Source organism: Equus caballus, chromosome 4 (assembly GCF_041296265.1).
Source record: "Equus caballus isolate H_3958 breed thoroughbred chromosome 4, TB-T2T, whole genome shotgun sequence".
Lineage (NCBI taxonomy): Eukaryota > Metazoa > Chordata > Mammalia > Perissodactyla > Equidae > Equus > Equus caballus.
The window spans coordinates 15,995,532-16,016,008 of NC_091687.1; positions in this window are offsets into that span (position 1 = coordinate 15,995,532).

The window sequence follows — 20,477 nt, forward strand, 5'->3', positions numbered from 1 at the left end:
TCTGCCTCCCCAGGCCTTGGGGACCCTGAGTCTTCTTGCCTGGGCGCTGGACACTGCCACATTCACAGCCTGACCCACGGCTGCAGCAGACTCCATGAGGCCCACCCACGTTGGGCAGGACCATCTGCTTTACTCGCTCTGTGGATTCAAATGTTAATCTCATCCAGAAACAACCTCACAGAAACACCCCAAAATAACGTTTTACCAAATATCTGGGTCCCCTGGGGTCCAGTCAAGTTGACACAAAATTAACCATTACAGAGTTGGTGTGGTTTTGGTTATTCACAAATAGTTGTGTCATGTGAGGCTGAAGTATAACTGTTATCATCTTTATTTGGATTTAAGAAGATGTGTAGGGTTGCCAAGTTGACAAAGGGAGGTGCTGTGATAGCTAATTTTAGGTCAACTTGGCTAGCCTATGGTGGCCATTCTTTTGGTGAAACACTAGTCTAAATGTTTCTGCAAAGGTATTTTTCAGATGTGATTAATATTTAAATCACTTAGACTCTAAAGCGACTAACCCCTCATAATGTGGGTGGGCCTTGTCCAGTCAGGAGAAGGCCTTAAAGCAAAGATTGAGTTTCCTAAGAAGAAGGAACTCTGCTTCAAGACTGAAACACAGAAACCCTGCTTGAGTTTCTGCTCTGCAGATTTCAGAGTTGCCCCACGACCGTGTGAGCCAAATCCCCTAAAATCTCTCTCTCTCCATCCTTTCAGTTCAGTTTCTCTAGAGAACCCTGAAAAAAGTCCTATCGGGACTACGCAAGCAAGAAGAGTGTGGACTGACAGCTCTAAAGTGTCTAAAAACATCTAAAAAAACCTTCACTAGAATTCTATGCCTAGAAAAATTATCCTTTAAAAAAATGGGAAATAAATAATTTCTAAGACAAAACTGAAGGAACTCATTTGCTACCAGACATGCCACACAAGAAATGTCAAAAGTTCTTCAGGTAGGAGAGAAATGGCATAGATCGGAAGCTCGGATCTGCACAAAGAAAGGAAGATTGCTGGAGAAGGAATAGCTGAAGGTCAAATAAAATATTTCATTTTTCTTATTCTTAGTTGATCTAAAAATAGTTGTTTTTTTAAACCAACAATAACAATAATGTACTGGGTGACTAAATGCGATGAATGATGACAATGATAAAAGAGACAAGAGGGAAATCGGGAATAGGCAGTACCCACAGTACCTGAGGAGCAGTAGAGTAATATATATATATATATATATTTTTTTTTTTTTTGAGGAAGATTAGCTCTGAGCTAACATCTGCTGCCAATCTTCCTCTTTTTGCTGAGGAAGACTGGCCCTGAGCTAACATCCGTGCCCATCTTCCTCTACTTTATATGTGGGATGCCTGCCACAGCATGGCTTGACAACTGGTGCATAGGTCCACACCCGGGATCCGAACCCAGGATCCAAACTGGTGAACCCCAGGCCACAGAAGTGGAATGTGTGAACTTAACTGGCACGCCACTGGGCCGGCCCCAGTAGAGTCGTATTTTGAAGGTGCACTAAGATTAGTTAAAAACTTACAGTAAGATCTCTAGGGCAAAACATTTAAAAATGAAGTATAAATGACATGCTAAGAAAATATAAAAATCCAGTCATATAGAATGCTCACTTAAAACCACAAAATGCACCAAAAGAAGGGGAACAAAGAGCAAACGAAATGAATACAAAAGTTACAAAGATAGTAGAAATCGATCCAACTCTGTCAACAATCACTTTAAATATTTGTGGTCTAAGTACACTGATTCAAAGACAAACACTTGCAGAGTGGACCAAAAAAAACCACAAAACCCAACTACGTTGTCTGCAATAAACCCCCTTAAATATAAATATTCAGATAGAAAATCTTCCTAAAGAAACAGAGAAGGAAGAACATGCTACTAATGAGAAGACTAATCAAAAGGACAGAAAGCAAAGCAAAAGCTGGAGCGGCTGTATTAATTTCAGACAATACAGACTTCAGAACACGAAAGACTATCAGGGACGAAGAGGAACACAATGAGAAAGCGTGGATTCGCTGAGAAACCAGCAATGCTAAGCGTGGGTGCATCTAACAATACCTTAAAAAGACATCAAAACACATCAGGCAAAAACTAATGGAGATGAAAGGGGAGTGTCCAATCCCCGTTTGCAGGTGGAGATGACATCCCTCTGTCAGTTGATAGATCAAGCAAGCAGGAAACCCGTTCAGAGGCAGATGACCCATGGTACGCTGTAAATCAGCTTAATCTGATTGAAACTGATAGATCTCTCCATCCGACAGCAGAACATCACTCTTCTCAAGCTCACGTGGAACGTTCACAAATACAGAGCACATTCTGGGCCATAAAATGCATCTTCACCCATTTAGAATAATATAAATGACACAAAGTATGTTCTCAGACAACACAGGAATTAAACTAGAAGTAAACAGCAGGAAGAGAAGTCAAAAATCCCCAAATATACAGAGAATAAAGAACACACTTCTAAATAATCTGTGAATCACAGAAGACTCCAGAGAAACTTCAGAATATGTTGAACCAAATGAAAATGAAAATGACCAGTTTCTTGGAGGCAGTGAAAGGAGTGCTTACAGGGAAATTTTTCATACTTGCATTAGAGGAGAAGGAAAGTCTCAAATCAGTAATCTAAGATACACCTTCAAGAACCTAGATAAGGAAGAGCAGAATAAACCCAAGATAGAGGGAAGGAGATAAAAAAGATAAGAGCAGGAATCAATGAAATTAAGAACATAAAAGCAATAGGAAGATAGATGCACACACACGCACGTGCACATGCACACACACCTCTGAACGTCTTGCTCTCTGCCTCTCCAGGAGCAGGCTGGCATCTCCCCTTCCCACCACAGAGAGGTTCTGCCTGGATGGACAGCGCTGGAATTCTCTGTCCTCCAGGAACTGGAAGGACTGTCTGTGTCCTCCGGGCTGGGCCCTTGATGTGCAGGACAACCTGTCCACTTCCTCTTGGGCCACTGCATGTCACTAATAGTATTTTGCACATTGCGTCCAAACTCACTTCGTACAGATTCTAATCTTGCCTCCCTAACTTCTCCCCCAGTGGAATGTGAGTGAGGGTCAGTAAAGGCTAGGATTTCAGAAAGGCAAAAGGGGTCACCTTTCCGCCATTGCTCAGAGCACTTCCTGCTGACCTGCAGGACGGTCTGGGAAGATGCTCAGAGTGGCAGCCACTGCGGGACATCTATTTGCCATGTCTGCTGCAGGACATGGTTTCAAGCACCTTCTCCAAATGCTCCTTCCTGTCCTCCACAGCAGAGTCACTCCCAGAGGTAATGGTCCCATGGCTGCACACCTTGTTTCCAGGGATGTGCCCTGGGGTCACTGCTGCCTGGCTGGTGGCACACCAGCTCTTATCATCTTGTCAAACACAGAGCCACCCACGTCTTTTGCTTAAGGAGCTACTGTTAAGCCATGTATCTTTCTCTCTCTCTTTTTTTTTCACTTTTCATTATGGAATTTTTCAAGCATACAGAAAGTCGAGTGAATATTAAAATGAATATCCATGTAGCCATCGCCTAGATTTCGTTGTTAACATTTTGCTGTATTGCTACAACTACGGTGCTTAGCTTGAGTATTTTAAAGTAAATTACACACAGTGTGGCATTTAACTCTAATCACTTTAATTTTCTGTTCTAAAAATTGACATTTTCCTATATAGTCCCAAGCCCATTCTTCACAATAAGAAAATTGGCAATCATTCTTTAATATTATCTAATACCCATTCGAAAATCAAATGTCTCCAAGACATCTTTAAAACACGGTTGGTGCAAATCAAGGGGCAGAATTTTTGATTCTTTATTTCTTATATTGCTTTTAAGCTAACTTGACTCCTCCTCCGCCTCCCTTTCTCATTATATTGACTTGCTGAAAAGGCCGGGTCAGTGGTCCTGCGGGACGTGCATCTGCTCAGGGGCTGACTGTCCGCCCGCTCAGGCGGCTGACTGTCCTGCGTGTTTAACTGGCTCCCTGTGTCTTATAAACTGGAAGTGAGGTCCCAAAACCTGGATGTGGTTCTGGCTGAGCAGTCTAAGCAGAAAAGCCACGTCAGGGAGGCCCGGGCTGCCCGGCTGTTGTTGATGCTGGAGCTGCTCTCTGGGTGTGGGAGCTGACATCTTGTGGGGTGCCCTTCTGGAGCCCCGAGGGTATCTGGTGCGGCCCTCTGCCTCAGTACCCCTGGATGAGCCTTGTCTGTGATCTCATCAGGGGCTGTGACAGGGGATTTTCTCATCCTACCACCTTTGGTTATCGGCTGGTCTTATTCTGAAAAGGATTTTTTCTCATCAGCTGGGGCTAAATAGTGACCCAAATACAGATTCCATGGGAAAGGTGGGATGAGGGCTTCGTTCTTCCCGCCTAACTGTGGATTTTCAGAGGAAAGAGTTGGCGTAAGTCCTGGTTCCAGACAAATGAAGGCAGCTTTTTTGCTCTCTTTGAGAATTATTGTGGCTCACGGATTTTTGCAGATTGAACATGTTTCAGTCAACTATCGTCATTTTTCTTCTGACGCTCTAACTGTCTCAGCTTTGGCCAGTGGGAGCCCTGACTCCCACTCGCTCTGGCACCCTTTCTCTTTGTTTAGGATGTGTCCTGTTAGGCACGTTTTTGGAGCAAATCTCAAGACTTTGCATTTGTTCCAATCCTGTATGATCGCCTGTTGCTGACTGTTAAGGAGTCATTTTGGACCCAGAGCTGGTGCCCATCCTCCCAGGCCATCCAGCTAACTGCATCTGCAAGCTTGATAAGCTATTTCAAAGCAGCCCCATGAGGACAAGGAAAGACAAGTAAGTTCATTCAAATTCTGCATCACAAATTCAATGGTGCAGCTTGCCCTCAGGCTCATGAGAACTGTGAGTTCCCTGAGGCCTGCAGCATTTACCACCTGGCCAGCACAAGGGGACAAGCCACAGCGATGGGATCCAGGTGGATCCTGACCACCAGGATTACACAGCCTCGTTTGTCACACAAGAGTCACGCCAGCGTTTCCTGGGAAGTGACAGGTTAGATGGACGGGAAATCCAAAGGAAAACAGGATTTCTGTCAGTTAAACCCACACACATCGATGTTGAAGTCTACCAGCTCACCCTGTCACCTATATGCCACCGGCTCAGCAATTTTGTAAGAAAGCTGCGCGGTCAGCCACCTGCCCCCATCCACCTTGGGGGTCCTGAAGCACCCGCTCTGCTGGTGGCGCCGAATCCATTGCAGCCTGTGTAGGTTTCACGAGTATTCTTTCTTTCTGTGAAGACCGTAGTCCCGAATCCTGGTGCAAGCTGGTTCCCCTAATTATAGGTTGTAAAACAGAATTTTCCCTGTTAACAGTCTGAACGGCTGTCACAAAGAGAATTAGGAAGTTTGTTATTTTGCTCGATGTGCCCAAATATGCCCATTAAATTCAGTGAATTGAGAGGAGAAAACACACACGTTGACCCACGGGCTGCATTTATAAACATCACAATATTTGTGATCTAAATCATAGGCTGGAGCACATTCTCCGTGTTCGCCTTTCCAGACACAGTTATACAGCTTTCATTCAGGCTTTATTTTTAAATGCAGTGTCATGTCAGTCTCAGATTTTGAAAATTGAACACAATATGTTGTCAGGTATATTTTGAAATAAGGTTAACGGTTTCCTTTTCAGACTGAATATGCTTTTTAAAATAAAAGGGGTGCGCATATTCCAGGACCCCAGTCCCCGGCAGAACTTAGCCAGAGCTCTTTAGGGTTTTCACCTCTGGCCACTTACGTCACACCCTGGTCTATGTCCTCCACATGGAACATGCCATTTGCCACACGCTGTCATTTCCTGTACCTGCAATGTCCGTGATCGGTGTTTAGACTCTGGACTATTTTCAGCTGTAAGTTACAGCAGAGCAGCTCTCATGGCTCAAATAGAAGAAGAAGTTGGAGCTTGGCTCAGCAGCTCAGCAGTCAGGGCAGTTGTCTCAGCAATTATTCTGTCCTGTTCCTCATACCCACAGGGTGGACACTGTGGCTCCAGCCATTACATCACCTTTCAGGCAGGAACACATGAATGACTTCTGTTTACCTCTCCGTGTTTTCTGGACACTGTCAACTGACCCTCACAGTAGGAAGGGGTTAGGAAAAGGTAGCTGAGCCATTCAATTTTTCAACTGTTTTGAAAAAAATTTATATACAAATAATATATATAAGATTTCCCAAACTCTTTTGAAATATTCTAAAGGAAAAGATTGGAGAAGGAAAAATCTCTCATATAAATCTTGGGAAGCTGTCTGACTGTCAAATTTTTTATCAGTTTTTTGTAAATCAGAGACTTTAAGAATAATTTCTGCTCACGTTTTAGGACGTTGGTAAAATTCATATGATTACCAGTCATGCTTAGGAGCAGATTTGGGCTACCGTTTTTTTCTATATCAAGGCCATCCTTGCCTCCAGGAAATGCCGTGTTGGGGAGGTGAGCTCAAGAGAGAGCAGACACGGCAACCTGCACCCAGGGGCCTCCAGGGCCTCTAACACGTAATTGCTAACCTGGGAGGAAAGACCTGGAAGGTTCTCATGCTCCTTGCACACATCCTGAGGACTTCAGTGAGGCAGGGCTTCCTGGAAAACACACGAATAGAACAGGAAAGAGATGACCACTTTTTGAGTAAAATCTGGGAAGTAATAGGCCATGAAGATTTCACTTAGTAACAGCTTTGTATGGGTCAAGTGGCAGCACCAGCTTCTGACTAGGGTCAGGATGCCACTGTAGGGACAGGAATCTCGGCTCACGCAGGGTAGGTAAGTGCCCAAGGACATACTCTGAACTGGAAAGTGTGGTCCATCCATACAGTGGAATATTATTCAGCCCTAAAAAGGAAGGAGATTCTGACATGTGCTCCAGTGTGGATGAACTTGGAGGACATCATGCTCAGTGAAATAAGAAAAGGAAAAATACTGCATGAATCTACTCATGTGAGGGGCTTAGAGTCAAACTCATTGAAACAGAGAGCAGGTCAGAGGTCGCCAGGGGCTGGGGGAGGGGGATGGGGGTTACGCATCAAGGGACATGGAGTCTCAGTTAAGCAAGCTAAGGGAGCTCCCCAGACCTGCTGGACCCCATTGTGCCTGCAGCCAACAATACCGAGCTGTATACACAAATGCTTGTTTACAGGGTGGAGCTCATTTTAAAATTAAAATTTAAAGAGAAAGAAAGAGAAACCCAGTCCAGCCTGATTCTGAGGCCCATGGTGCTCCACTCTGCCCTGTTCCCCACGGGCACCCACGGGCGCAGGTGGGGGAGTCTCTGCTCTCTCTGGAAGTTTAAAGAGCAGAAGACTTGCATTCCACCCTCTGTTCCGGCCACGCTGCCTGCCCTTGGGTCCTCACCCAGCCTGGACGACGGCTCCTGCAGCTTTTGGGAGGACCCTAGGCAGGATTCTCAGGCCCATTTCACACCCACTGAGGCTGCTCAAGGCAGCCTGTCCTTCCATGCTGCCAGAGTAGCACACGGAAATCCTGATGCCCATTTAAGTTATTTCTAGTGTCCTATGCATGTGTTCACTGAGATCAAAGAGGAATATTGCATGGGACATACTCATACTAAAATTATTCACTGCTTATCTGAAGTAAATGATACACATCTCAGTTACTTTAATTCTTTTTCCCCGATGACTTGGCTCTTCGTAGCTGTCCTTTGTTTTTATGACTATAAAAGTCCTTGTAGTCACAGCCATCTTTCATTTCTGTTGGAATGCATCTTGTACAGCGGCCACAGGCCCCTACTTCATCCCTGTGCCCGCTGACCAGGCATTGATAACACACGCTCAGCGTTAGCATCATGAGCTGGTCTACTGACCACACCCGGGCAAAGAGTGGTCGGCTCTGAGATCTGCCGGTCGGATTGGGTTTCTGGAGGTGCATACACCGCCTTCTCTGGTGTGGCTTGCTTTTCCGTTTGGCCGGATTCCATTGCATCTTTTGCTCAATGACTTTAAAATGTTGTTCACTGACACACACACAAAAGAGCGTCGCTGTCCACTTTTGTTCCTTCCTCTTCGGCACTACAGTGATGCTCTGCTTGTCCCTGTTGGGGGTGGGGGTATTTAGTAACATCCATGTGAAAGAGAAGAATCCTTGAAGGGGTGAAATCCAGTTCAAACATTGGCACGGCAAGTGCCCATGATGATCCATTTTGAGTTGGAATTTCCTTTTCTGCTCATAATTAATGTCGTCCCTTTGAAGAACAGCCTTGACACTTGAAGGGATAAATATTTCTTCAATTATTCAGATTTAACGAGTTCCTTCAAGCAACAGTACTGCTTCAAGAGCACTGTTGGCTCCTCTGTCAATTTGTGTAAACCCGTTGCTAAAAGGATACTGAAAACTCTGAACAAGAAATCAGGAGACTTCACTCAATAAATTATTTACAAAATCAACAAAAATTTTGGGGTTTTCTTCAGAATTAAAGGATGATTTCAGTGCTTCACATAAACTGAGGATTCTCTCAATGGCATTTGTCAAAGAGAAGAGCCATTTGAATGTGAGGGAACTGAACACTTGCTGCCAAGAAAATCACAAAAGTCCTTTAATTGCTCAGTTCCAGCAGTATAAATGCTGAGGTTAGAGATTGATTTCGAGACAGTCACTTTTTCTTTTTTTAAATTTTTTTTAAGATTTTTTTCCTTTTTCTCCCCAAAGCCTCCTGGTACATAGTTGTATATTCTTTGTTGTGGGTCCTTCTAGTTGTGGCATGTGGGACGCTGCCTCAGCGTGGTTTGACGAGCAGTGCCGTGTCTGCGCCCAGGATTTGAACCAACGAAACACTGGGCCACCTGCAGCTGAGTGCGCGACCTTAACCACTTGGCCACGGGCCCAGCCCCTCGAGACAGTCACTTTGACGTCAGTAGGAAGAACGTCAGAGGCTGTCTGAGCAGTGGTAGGCAGAATTCGGGCAGGATGGGGAAACCCCTTCCACGGAATCCTTCATGCCTTGCTTCAACTTTGAATAAACATTGCACCTTTATGCAAACATCCACCAAATGTGGATTTGTATCATCTCCTCCAAAACCAGGAGAGCGTTGTTATCGACTCCTACTTCAACAGGAGAATCTCTGCAAAAATTGGCTGTTGTCACTCAGGCTCCTCCGGAAAAGCTTTTACTCACAATCGCCCTGTAAGCAAGCCTTTTTCAGTAGAAAAATATTGCACAAACAAAGGGAGGTTTTTCTTTATTGCGATTATGTGCTCCTGAGGCTATGCTGCAAAAAGGTGAGGTGCCGGGAGCTCTGATAATCTCTGTGATATTAACGGTGTGGTCACGTGTTTGCTGTGGCAGGAGGGACTGGCTGGCACCTGAGAATTTGCTTCAGTGTTGGACTCAGAACATACTTCTGGCGGCAGCACGTTAAGGCCATCATTTGAGCTGAAAGGCGGATGGTGACACAGTGTGGAAGCCACCACAACTTCCAGTGAAATCATTTGATCTTCTTCATGTGAATTTCTGTTAAGCAAAAAAAACTCACCTTATTTTATCCCTGTCTTTGATGGGTTGAGGCCATTATACCTCTCTATGCTTAGCTGCCAGCCCATGCTGTTTATGTCTGACTTTCCAGCATTTTCCATATTGAGTGGACAACTGTGTCCTGAATGAAGAGCTTCAAGAGAACTTTTTTCTGCTTGGCAAATGTCCATTGTTCAAAAAACTCATTGCAAAATTTGCACTTGCGTTTTGGCATTTGGGGCTGAAATACACACACAAAAACATAAATAATGGGAACCGAGGCAAGAATCAAAAAAATAGTCAGGTGCTCTCACAGCTGCCTGACACACCTGCCCCCCACAGACCAGACTCAGCATTGACCATGAGCAGGGGCTGAACCCACTCCATGATTACAGACTTGTGCGTTAGAAATAAATCAAACTCGATATTGGGTGCAAAGCAGTGCCCCCCAGGTGAACCGTGTTTCCAGGCCGCAGGCTCTCTTGTTGAAGCCCAGCTGATCTGACTGAGGTCCTGGGGGCCTGGCGCTCGTGGCTGGTGGCCGTGAGAAGCCCCAGTGCTCAGAATTGGTCCCGGGACAGGGCTGGCTGTCACTCATGGCTGGGTTGACTGTCAGGGCTGCCGTTCGTCCTCGGCTGCATCTCAGAAGCTTGGGCATCGCTGGCCTGCTTCCTTTAGAAGCCTGGAGTCAGCAGGGCAGGGCTGGCTGGCGGCTGTCAGAGACGTGGATTGGTCTGAAGTTAGCTCTAGTTCGTGGGGGTGACCTGCTCGTGATGTGGGACTTTGGGTGAACCGCAGTCTTACTATCTGGAATACGAAAAACAACTGCTTTCAATCCTCAGCATCGCCTCGGTCTTGCCCTGAGGAGCCCCTCACCTGTGGACGTCTGGCTGTCTGCTGTGGGGCCACATGAGTCAGGCTTCAACTACTGTTTGGTGAATTAGCTCTAACTGCTGAAGCTTTGTAATTTATTGAAAAAGGCTGAATATGGTACATTTAGGCTGTCATGACAAAGTCACCACAGGATGCAGTGCACAACCATGAAATTCAGGACGTATCTTGTAGACGCAGGATGCCTGGCTACCCTAATTTAGGATTCTCTGGAGTGAAAGTGGGTCATAGCTTTTTAATTTTTCCCCTTGCTATTTTAGAATAAACATGAGGTTTAGCAATGAGGCAGGCCCCGCTTCAGATCCTTGACCTCTTGTCAGACGTGATGGGATGGCTTGGTGTCACCGACTAGATGGTGGGGACTTTGTTGAGCCTGCTGAAGGGGAGGGGAGGGGACTGAGGCTATGAAGCCCCACTTGGGGGCTCCTTTCCCCAGCTGCACGCCATCAGGTCTCAGCCACACCCCTGGACCGGCACGGACGCGGTCAGGGCGGCCAGGGCCACTCTGGACTCCCGTCTGTGCCCTGGGAGCACTGGCACTTGTCAGAGGATGCTTTGTGGCAGCAGGTGATGGGCAGGCATTCCCCATAGTTTCTGCAAAGACAATTAGACTTTGTAAAGGAGTTTAGTGAAAAGAATAGCTTCCTGGCGAATATGCTAAATAAAAAGCCTTCACTTGCTCAGGAATACCTGTCAGAGTGTGATGAGAACAGGCATTCACTTGGGAAGAGAAACAAAAAACACACAGTGTGTGTGCGAGCGAGATTAATGAGAGCTGCAGGAGCTCCAGGGACCTCCCGGAATGTGTCAGAGGAAAGAAAGCCGAGCGGAGGGGCTGAGCCACGTGGTCACGGACGAGCAGGCAGAATATTGCAAAATGTGGTCCCTCTCTCTGATTAATCTGTGGGTTTAATGCAAATCCAACTCTCTAAACGTCTTAAAAGGATTTGGGAGTGAATGAAACATTTGAGAAAAAAACCCTAAAGATAAAGGAAAAACATATGTACAAGATTATCAGAGCTTCCGAAACAAAACCAAAATGATGAGGAATTTGAGTTCTTTAAGACAGTGCTGCCAAGTTGAAATCTACAAGAGAGGGTATCTACACAAATGTAGACACACACATCAAACGGGAAGAATGAAAACCCACCAGTGTCTGAAACTTGTAGGGTGGAGTTTCCGTGGAAGGGAGTGGAAGGATTTGTTAGTGAATGTTCCTGGAACAAGTGGATAGCAATCTTGAGAGGGAACGTATTCGATCCATACCTTCTATCATGTGCTAAAATTAAATTCAGCTCAATTAAAGAATTACATGGAAAAAACAAGATTTAATAAACCAACAGAAAACATAAAATTATGTTATCATGGAAGACAATGAATTTCCTCAGCTTTGAAGCAATGGGAGAAATCACAGAGGAAAAGTTAGATTTCTCTAACATAAAAATGTTAAATTATGATGCCATATAAACATTTAAAGTCAAAGGGACGAAAACTGATTGTTGAAAACGTCTGCAGGAGTGAGAGCCAGGAGCTCAGGTCCAGCAGGACAGGGTGAGAATCTCTGCCTTGGGAGTCCTCCAAGGCCGAGTTTATCTGTCTGTGTGAGAGGAAGAATAATCCTACTTTCTTAGAATTGTAGAGGAATGAACACTGAAAATGGATATAAAGCATCTGGCACATAGATGCTAAAATGATAATTTTATTACTACCACACATGGTGTCCATGATACATAGAGCACCCAATGACATTTTTATAAGAAAAAATGATAGCTCCACAGATAGAGGCGAAAAGGATTTGAATATACAAAATTGTCCTTTCCCTATTTGTCTTTCTATTTAAATTCTTTCTCCTTCACCTTTCTCTAAAAGAGAAATACAAAGAGTATACAATCATCTGATGCATTGGTCATTAGGATTTCATAATGTACAAATTAAAGCATCTTTGATTCTTTCAAGCCAGTTCAGGTTTTTTTAAGAGGTAGAAAGAAGGAAATGGGTAAATCCTCAATGCTTACACGAAAGCTAGTGCACACCTAGACTGCCGTGCCCATCGTCCACTCGCTTGCACCATTGGAAGCAAAGCGCAGAGGGGCAGCACCTGATAGGTGCCCAGAAAGTCCGGAACAGGGCCGTGCTGTGGGCTCAGAGCTGTCATCTCAGTCCTGGAGGATGCTGTCTGGGGGGCACTGCAAGGGCAAATACTAATTTAATGAAGACGCCTAATCTTCTCCATAAAAATAAGGGAGAGATGCCCTCTCCCTTCCTTTAGAGCCTCTACTTGAGAAAACTTGCAATTGCCAGTTCTTTCTCTGCCCCTTGGAAATGTATGGAAATCTGTTTAAAAGCAAAATAAACCTTTCGCCAGCTTTACAACCCAGGAGTGTCTTTCTCAAAGACCTGGAGCCATCTCTTTGGAACGTGAACAGCGCCCCGTCACCCAGTGTCTGAGGGAGGGCAGCAGCCTAGCCTTGTTGGCGCCTGGCTCCAAGCTGTCACAAAGAGAGGAGACGTTTATTTTTCTTTTGTATAAAACCCGTTAGCTAGCACAGGTGGTCACCCTAACTACCAGGCGAATCTAGGATGAACCATGTGTGACAAATGGCGCCGTCAAGTCTCCTCCCTGAGGACTGGTTATCACTTATGATGAGAATGTGTGTGCAATGGACTGTTCTGCTGGGCTGTCTAAGAGGTGAGGTTTCTTTCTGTCTCTGCGATCCCTTAGCAGGCTGCCTGGGATGTGAGTCGCATTCTGTTTTATTACTTCTTCAGTAATAAAACGGTTTTCTTTACTACCTCTGTGAAGAGGTTCTCCGGGTTGGGAGAAGCTTTTGTTGTCAATTACACTTCCCCAGCAGCGAGCGGTGCTGGTGTGTGGGCAACGGCAGCAGTGTGTGCTGAGCTCCAGGGGGGGCATTCACAGGCCACCAAACCCTCCTGACGCTCAGCTTCCTTGTCAGTCAACCGAGGAGCATGCCAACGTGCTCTCGGGTTGTTGCGAGAATTAACTACTGTATGTCAAATCCTGTTCAGTCTATGCCTAGAGTTCCCGTGTTCCCGTCCCTGCACCCTGGTGTGGAAATGAAGAAAGAGGGGCCAGGTGAAAGAGCTGGCTGCTGAGTCCCACAGCGATGGGAGGAGAGGTTCTGACCATGGACCCCGGCCCGGGAGAGGGATCTGAGAACCGGGTGCCCCTGGCCTCTCAGCCTGGACCTGCCTGGATGGCCGGACAGCATCTCCCTCGTCTGTTTTTCCGCTGGTGTAAGGCTCTGAAGGCAGGCTGACAAGGGGCGATGCAACAAAACGTGAGGAGCAGGGATATTTTGGGGTTCTTTTCTAAAGAAACTGAAAGAATTGCTGATCTTATAGGGCGACTTTGCTCTCTGAAGATTTTCACGCTAATTTTCCACATTTAGAAATTTTAGTCAGTTAGGCAGAATTTAAAGCAAAGTCCAAATTTCTGTGGCTCACTGAATCACAAACAAGCTTCCAGGCCTCGTGAAATATGAGCCAAGCCTGTGGGACCAGATTCCCATCAGGCTGCTGGTTATGACCCAGAACTCAACCTTTGCCATCCAATTTCTCACCAATCCTCCAGCATCGGAAACACCAGGGCCAGGGGGACGTGCCTGAAAGAAGCATAGCGACGTCCAAGGGGGACGTGAGCCCAGCTCTTGATCCCTGTCTCTGATGCCATACAAATGACACGAGGGAAAGAAAAGCAGGGGGACCTTCGCAGCCCCTAAACTGGAGAAGAGGGGCCGTGTGCCACCCCTGCCTGGAATTTCTGCTAGCTGTGCCTCCGATGGGACCAGAGCAAGGCGGGCAGGCCTGGGTCTTGGGGAGCGAGAGGAGTGTCTGCTGAGCCCGCGGGAGCCGTCATTGCGGTGCAAGGGCTGGGGCGTGGGAATGGGGCTGCGCTGCTGGACAAGCTTCAGGAGAGGACGCGGCTGCCTGTGCAGCTGAGAGCATGCCCCGGACCCCATGAAAAGGAGGTTTTCAAATAAAGGGCTGAGTGTAGCTGATAAGAGACAAAAGTGCAGCATCTCTGTGGGAAGGAAGCAGCGCAGTGCTTGGTGTTTCTAAGGAATTAGGGCAACAAGAGATAAAAATGGGATAAGAAGCTAAGACTTTGAGATGACAACAGGGACAAAAGGGAAACGGAGGTCTATGAGAAACAATGCATATTCGTTTGTCCAGCCCTCGCCCTCCCCATGGGTGACAGCTGTCCCCGGGAGCACCCACTTTTCCCGGTGGAGGGACTCCCGGGTTCCTCCTGGCTGCTGAGCGATCCCTGGAGACTGCGGAGTGGGTTGGAGCAGGCTCGGCTGGACCCTGAGGACTGACGTTTGTTGATTGCTGCAAGCCTGTGAAACATCCAAGACCAGTGCCTCTGTGTGCTTATTTTTCTTTCTGCCTCACTGGGCACCGCCCAGCTCCTTTTTCTGTGTTCAGGGAGAAGCTGAGCAGGCCAGGCCCCTGTGTGCATCCTGGGGTTTGCAGACGGGCTGGGGGCTCCGGGCCTCAGCGAAGAGAAGAGGCCAGATGGGTCCTTCCCGGGGGTCGGTGAGCCAGCCGAGCCCTGGGCTCCCTGGGCTTCTGCCGACTCCTCTGGGAGATGGAGACCAGCTTCACCTGCCAGGGGATGAAATCCCTGGGCCTGGACTCGTGGTGCCACCTGTGTAGATACTTCTGCACCTGCTGCATCCATGGCCAGGGTGCTTGTCCTTCTCATTGTTATCCTCATCCTTTCCTTCCCTAGCTCTTCTAGCTGCAAATCCATATTATTAATCTTCAAGACATAGTTTTAAGAGGCAGGAGGTGTATGCACTTCCTATGGCTGCGTGTGCACCTGTCACAGGTAACCCTTAGGACACAGCCCTGCCTCCCTATCCTGGAGCTCATAGCAACTCATCTCTTCCCCAGGAACTAAGCTCCAGCGCTTGTCTGTGCTGTCTAGACAAGGAAGGAGGGGATGTTTGAATGAATGGATGGATGGATGGATGGATGGCATTCTCAGTTATTAGCCCCACCCCCTCCCCACATGGACCACTGAGGCTGACTCTGGTATTTTGCTAGTGTAGATAACATGTTGGTGAGTTCTGGGGGTAAATCTCCAGAAATGTAAGCATCTGCTCAGAGCTCCCGGCCCTCTTGTGGCTACGACCCCAGCAGGATGTGCCCTCAGGGAGGTGGGAGACAGAGACAGAGCATACACCCTGGGGGCAGGCCCACTGGCTGCTGCGCCCCAGGCATGGGAGCCCTGGTCCCCAGGGCTGGCTGTTTCATGTTGTTCAAGCTCACATTCTGTTTTATCACATTGTGCTGATAGGATTTGTTCCATCCTATCTCGGCAAACATTCCCTCCCCGATATTCCTGGAGATGATGCCCATGAGCAGAAGAAGTCACCTACATGGTTCCCCTTTTCCCAGGGGTTCACCTTTGACGCCCTCAGGGCAGGGCCGAACCACAAAGAGAGAAGCTGGTGGGCAGCAGTGGCTGCAGGGAGAGCCCCTTCCCTGCAAGAGTCACTGAGTTGCTGCCACGAGGACGCAGACCCTGCTGGTCAGGACCTGCGGGAGCGACCAGAATCCGGGTTCTCTCATGAGTGTGATGACAACCGTCCCAGCACTCTGCTCTCGGGCTGCATGAGAGAGGGCTGCACACAGGCCATCACCTCGCCCTTCCGTGGGTGGAGAGCACTGTGTTGTGGGCGCTGGCCCACAGCTCTGACCACACTGACCCGCTCTCCTGGGGCTTCCCCACCAATGGAGAGAACACTGCAGGAAAAGGCGGCTTCAGCAAGATAAGGGCTGTGAAACGACAGGCGCCCCGTGGCTCAGCTTCAGCTCTGGTGCCTGGGGAAGGCCTGGCTGCGTGTAACGGGACCTACAGTATTCTGACACACCTGGGCCTGCCAGAGAACCCCTGCTCTGAGTGTTCAGGGCTGGGGCCCAGGGATGCGGGGCCCGGGAGAGAGGACACACCGGGCCCTGCACTGGTCAGGGGAGGGGAGGGCGGTTGGCCTGACTGTGATGTCTCCTCTAAGGGGGATGGGAAACCACCAGGGGCTTGTAAGCAGGGAAGAGACACCATCTCTCCTTATTTTTTAAGGAAAATCCACTGGGTCTCGTAGGGGTTGAAATCCTGCCGGGTGCAGGCATGGTGGGGACAGGGTGGGGAGCAGGCGTTGGCGGATGTGGTTAGTGGGTGCTACAGCATCAAAGCTGCGTTGTGAGACCTCCGTCAAGGGTTAACGGGTCTTCCATGGACTGTGGAGTTTGACACTTTGAACCGCTCACTCTCTGGGCCCTGCCAAAGTCTTACATAAAAGTGAAGCAGGCCCACCCATCTCTGTCCAGAGAGGCCTAGAGGACCACATGCCCTCTTTGAGCAAAGTAGAGAAAAGCTGTGTGTCAGGGATCTGCGAGAGGCAAGGGTAGGTAAGCGCCTGCCCAGAGAGGAGAGGGCCCGTCCTGCTGACAGAGACCCCCCCTTCTCTGGGGGAGATTTGTGCTCGGCCACTCCCCTCCTTCAGGAAGCCCCTTGGCCCAGTAGGTTTGTCCAAACAACAGCCCCGTGCTGAAGGAAGAGTGTCCACAACCACGGCCCAGCAGCCCCGGGAGAGAGGGGCTGAAGCCGGCTCCTTCCACACCTCCGGCTCCCCGTCATCACCTGCAACCTCCCTGAGAAAGGCCTCCTCGGGGTCCGCGGCCTCTCTCCCTCCAGTGGCCTCACAGAGTGCCCTGCTCGCAGGGGGCACCCAGCGACATTTTGTCAAATTGGGTTGAGCCCAGCAGAGATTTCAGTGAATCCTCAGAAACCCTGTCTCCCAAAGCTTGTGTGCCTCTTGGGTTCTAGAAGAGAACTATTTTTAGCGTTTTCTTTCTAAGGTGAATGACTGTGGTAAATGCCAGCTGGGGTCTATTTAAGCGAGATGCTCTTGGCAGTGCTCTTTCTGATCTATGTAGCCGACCCTCTCTGTTTGCAGAGGGACCCCCAGCAGCTCCTTCTGCTCTGCACCCGGAGAAAGCAGGCACCTAGCAGGTGGGGCAGGAAGCCTGGGCCAGGGGTCAGTCTCGTCCTGAAAAGGCCCCGCCCACCGTGGCTCCCTCAGTCCTGCCTGGTGCCTGCGCCTTCACTTAGATAAACTCTTCCTAGAGGGACCTCGAATGCTCACCCACTCTGGCTACGGACTGTGCATGTTTTCACAAATGAGTGGTCCGTTGAGTGGTACAGAGATCATCTGCACCCCACATAGACAGCAGTGTCTGCAATACGTGGTCCTGCATCATTTAATGCTCCTGACAGTAGGGTCCATCCAAGAAATGCTTGCTGGGACAAAGACTCTCCCTGATCGAGCTTGACCAGGCTCCTCCCAGCCTCTTCTCCACCAGGCCTCCACCTGGGGCTTCGAGTCCATCCTGGCAGAGCCAGTGTAGCAAGCACCCTGCAGAGCGGGTGTAGAGAGAGGCCCCCACCTTGATGTCAGATTGGGTTCTTCACCCTCCACCGTCCCAGGTGGTGTCTGATGCCCTGGCCTGCCCTCACAAGAAACCTGTCGGGTTGGTTTAGCCAAAACCCCCCCTACTCCTCGGTATCTCCTCAGTAATTTCCCGTCCACTGACCATCCCCCACTACTTGGATACAGACCCCCACCCACCAGTGCTGCACGCAGAGTTGTGCCCAGTTCTGTGCCGAGGTCTCTCTTCCCTGAATGCAACAGCTCCCGGGTAAAATCTGTTCTTACTGCTTTAACCACCGTCTGGCTGTGGTTCTCTTTAACAGCTGTTGGGACAGACTTTCTCTCCCCCGAGCAAATGTGAAAATACCTCTGCTGAAAAGCATGTGAGGCTTGTGTGTTCCAACATAAATCCTCCGACCCTGGCCCACGCTTCAGTTCGAACCTGACGTTCACTCCCTGGGGTTAGCGCCGAGCCCACAGGTCAGGGGCAAGATGCCCAGAGAGGCTGCCACACTTCAGGCACCAGCCACGAGTGGGGCCCCCACTTCTGCCCGGCTCACTACAAATTTGGGGGTCCCATAACCCCCTCAATTTGCTAAAACAACTCACAGAACTTGGGGAGGCAGTGTATTGATTTCTTATGAAGGACACAGAGGAACAGCCAGAGGAAGAAGTCCACAGAGCGAGGTCTGGGAAGGGCCCCAGTGCAGGAGCCTCCATCCCTGTGGGCCTGGGGTGTGTCACCCTCCCGGCATGTCTCTGTGTTTACCAACCCAGAAGCTCCTGAGGCTGTGCCGTTCCTGTCAAAATTCCATTGCCTGGCGTGATCACTGGCTGTTTGACTCCATCTCCAGCCCTGGAGATGCAATTCCAACCCTCTGATCACTGGACTGCTCTTTCTGGCTAGCAGCCCCATCCTGAAGGATGGACGGCCCCATTAGTCACCTCATTAGCATAAAAAATGCACTCTTCTCACTCAGGGAGTTCTGAGGTTTCCCGAAGTTCTGTGCGTGGGCACCAGGGATGAAGACCAGATGTGGTTTTATTTACTTTACCACAGCTTGAGAAAGAGACGAGGTGCAAGTGAATTGAATGCACTAATTTATCTCCTTCCTTCCAGTCTTTTCTCTCTTCTCCCTCCTTTCTCTATGATGCTTTTTAAAAATCAACTGTCACGGGTTTGAGAAGCGGGAGAGGTGGACTGACATTGATTCATATGAAAAAGCTTTAGTGGGCCACTAGTTTAATTCAGCATGGTACAAAATAGTTTGTGAGGATTTAAATTGCCTTAACAGAGGAGAAATCTCTAGAAAAGTGAGAGATGCCCCACCACCTTGCTCTGCACACATGAAGCGGCAATAATGATAGTCCCACTCACTGTTACTGGCTGAATCGTGTCCCCCAAAATTCGTGTGTTGGAGTCCTAGCCCCCAGGACCTCAGAGTGTGACTGTATTTGGAGACGGGGCCTTTCAAGAGGTGATGAACGTAAATGAGGTCATTGGGGTGATTAAGGAAAAATGGGGTCATTAGTCCAATCTGACTGGTGTCCTTATGAAAAGAATTTAGTACACGGACATGCACAGAGGGAAGACCATGTGAGGACACAGGGAGAAGACGGCCATCTACTCACCAAGGAGGGATTAGCCCTGTGACACCTTGGTCTGGACTTCCAGCCGCCAGACTGTGAGAGGGCTGGGCAGCAGAATTTGCCACCTCAAAATGTGTCTCTTTGGCTTGATTATTTTTAAGAACAAAGACTCAGGAAGAAATTTGACCTTCTCCCTAACTGCCTAAAAGAATTTAAGGTAGAAGTCCTGTTCGAGGAAGGAACTAGTACCATAAGATAACTCTAGGATAATATAAACTAGGTGTAGTAGACAGGAAGGTAGTAGCAAGCTCATTTTTATCAAAGTCCTCTCTTGTGGCCCAGCAAACACTTGTTTATCAAACATTTGCTTTTCCACCTCCATGTAAATTGCCCTCCTCCCCTTTGAAGTCCCAAACCACTACCCCCAACGACGTCTTTTGTCTTTAGCTGAAGATGGTATTTAAGGTGGAAGCTTCAGCCGTTTTTGGCGAGTTCCTCAGTTTTCTTGGATTTCTCCCATATATATGTGTTACTAAATTTTGATTTTCTCCTGTTATTCTGTCTCATATCAATTTAATTCTTAGACCAGCCAGGAGGACCTGGAAGAGTAGAGGAATGGTTCTTCCTCCCCATGGAAGACAAAAGTCTGTTGGTTAAGCTGCCCAGTCTGTGGTGTTTGTTATGACAGCCTCTGAAATAAAAGAAAATATACATATTGGTCTCTGCCTCTGGTTCCTGGCACAGAACTCCTAAATCCCTTGGAATTTTCCAGGGTGATAGAAGTGTCTTTTGTTCTAATGAGGTGATGAAAATAATACGAAGTTTTCACATATTGCGGTATATGGGGAAGCTCTTCTGATTTAACCTTGATTTGGCCTAAAATTTCCTTTTCCCTGAGCAGCCTGACTTATGGCTCACCACACATGCATTGTACATCTGCTTCAAAGGATGCATTCTTTAAAGATAGGGATGAATGGCTCCCTTTTTTTTGATGCCAATGCCACTACTTCTTTGAAGATAAGCTTTTCTTCCCAAAGAACCAAGGT